The sequence below is a fragment of the Aplysia californica genome, unplaced genomic scaffold, assembly GCF_000002075.1.
Source record: "Aplysia californica isolate F4 #8 unplaced genomic scaffold, AplCal3.0 scaffold00198, whole genome shotgun sequence".
Lineage (NCBI taxonomy): Eukaryota > Metazoa > Mollusca > Gastropoda > Aplysiida > Aplysiidae > Aplysia > Aplysia californica.
In genome coordinates this window covers 182,326-184,825 of record NW_004797468.1, presented here as the reverse complement: position 1 = coordinate 184,825, position 2,500 = coordinate 182,326, and the positions used below count along the sequence as shown (strand labels likewise).

The following is a 2,500-nucleotide window of genomic DNA, read 5'->3' as shown; positions in this document are numbered from 1 at the left end:
GATTCACTACTGGTTGCTTCTTAGGCAAAAATTTAACGGTTATGCTTTATAGTCAACCGGCATAGTATCCTCATCCTTTGAAAATCATCTTCATCGTCGGTCAATTCTATGTAGATAGAATCCGTGGCTCCTTTGAGAGTGAGTCTTCTCAGCGTCGGTCTAAGCGCCACAACGTTCAGCGTACCGTATGAAAAACGTCTCGGGAACGCCCTGGAAAGTGACCTAAAAAATTCGCCGGTAAATCGAAAAGTGTTCAAGCCACTCAACTTCTGACAGCAAGAAACAATTCCAAAATGGTATCTGAATACTTTTTGAAATTTTGACAGTGAAAAACGAAAAGGCAAATTTTTTGTTGCATGCACAAGTGCAGGAATCCAGGGTGGCGCGCCCCGTCGTGAAAGGTTGTGAAATAGCGCGCGCCAAAGAGGAGCGGTACGTTCCGAGGGAATATAAAAACAGCGCGCCAACGTGGAGCGGCGTGTTGCGAAAAGGTTAAAACCTTCAAATTTTTTGCCATATCTACAGATCGAAGGGCTAGAACCCAAATGGCCGCTGGATGGGAAAAGTAAAGTAAAAGTAAAGTATCATTTGCAAAATCCTGCCATCAAGTTTTGATCCTGGTTTGGTAGCTGCTTATAAAATAATTTACCCTGTCATCCCTTGGCATCTTTGATCCTCGAAGTTGTAACACGGTCTTTGTCAAGAATTCTTCTGACGATTATGCGCACGTCTAAGATGTCGTATGGAAACCCTTTTCTAAAATGAAAAGGAGACGCTCTACGCTGGCAGTGTCCTGGTGGTGTGACAGAACAATCTGGCTTCCAGGAGATGGTCGACTCGGGGTTCAGTGCCAAATCTTTGAAAGACTTAGTGTCTATTCTGTACCTTGTGCACACGCTCTTCTGAGAACTAGCGGCAGCACGTTCGTCCTGTGCCTTTTGGCGTAAATCATCAGACGTTTTGTCGTATACTCGTGCCCCAGGCTTCGGCTTGTGTAGCTTCGTAACATGTTGTCTATGTATTGTGTTAAAGCAATCTGAAAAAAAAGACAACTGAAAAAAAAAAAACATAAAAATTATTAGTGATACTGTAAGTTAAAAAATATTTTTAAACAATATTCATTGCAATTTGTCAGGTCACTGCTTTCATGTCTTAAAATGTGACAGTACGATCAATGGTTCCTAATGGTTGAACAAGTACCGGTACCGTAACCAAAAAGGACTATGGGAAATCATGCGTTCATAATTTAAAAAATACATAATATAAACGGCCCGCTTTCAATTCTGACAAATAAACCCACATGTTGCGACCCTGATATTTTGAAAGAGAAGGTATATCACTACAAGATTAGAAATTGTATGTAGATCTAGGGGGAAAAAATATATAAATAAATGAGCCTAGATACAGTCATTAGCTCAGGATGCCTTTGCCACACCGACCATGTCAATGGACACCGCGGTGACTAAGGCACCCCCTGTCAAAACCTTACTTTACGTATTTTCTTTCAAATACATGCATTACATAGCTCATCTGACTTACTAAGAGCCTTATACTCTCCTTAAAACATTTTAAATGCTATAGATTAGGAGGTACTCACCAAAGTTTGAAGGAATTCTGCAGGGGTCAATTTCAAATGCAGACGATAGCCATCTTAAAACAAGCCTCAGGTCGGTCCTCAAAAATGGTTTAGATTGAGATATTTTAATGTAAATACACCACACATTAATTTCACTTTTAGATAATGCATTGGAAATTACTAAAAATCACTTTTTATACATAGAAAAAATTATCCTAAAATAAGATCTATCAGGACATTTTTCCCAGTTACCTGACTTAGTCTCCACGGAGTGCCTAAGTTACCCCACTTTACGGAACCTTGTTTTCCAATCACATATTTTGAGCCATGTAGATTTCATCTCCGGCTGTCTTGACGTCTCCACGTGCTCCTCGTGAATCTCGAAAATTAATCATTCGGTCTTTTGAATCGAGTTTCAGGCGAACATTAAAGTTTGGTGTTGAGGAAAATATGTCAACTTCTAATTTTTTAGGTGTATGTTGTTAAGGAACATGTGTCAAATGTTTTATTTGTTTGGTATGTGCTGGGTTTTTACCCACTTTAGGCGTACATCAAAGAAAACGGGTCAGAACCTTAGTTTGCAGTGACCTTTATGAATTGGCTTTTCGATTCTGTTGGTCATCAAACTTTTAGACCTGTCTGCTAAGATCTGAGGCGATTAAACAGGGCAAATACCGTGGAACAGCTTAAATTAGATCTATAAACGCCACTCATACTGTTATAATCAATATAACATTTTAAAAACGCCATCATGAAAGTAAACAATAAGTGACTGTTTTGATCTTTAACGTCCCAGGGGTCTCCAAACTTAATTGGCCGGCGTTTTTGGTATAGCGGATAGGCACTTTGCCATCTCATGCGTAAGCTCCTGAGAAGAAGAAGAAGAAGAAGAAGAAGAAGAAGAAGAAGAAGAAGAAGAAGAAG

General features: G+C 39.6%; 1 protein-coding gene across 1 annotated transcript in view; it reads right to left on the bottom strand.

Annotated features, from left to right (window-relative positions):
- LOC106011842 overlaps positions 1–2,500 on the bottom strand; it is a 32,914-nt gene that overhangs the window by 29,208 nt on the left and 1,206 nt on the right. The window lies entirely within an intron of this gene.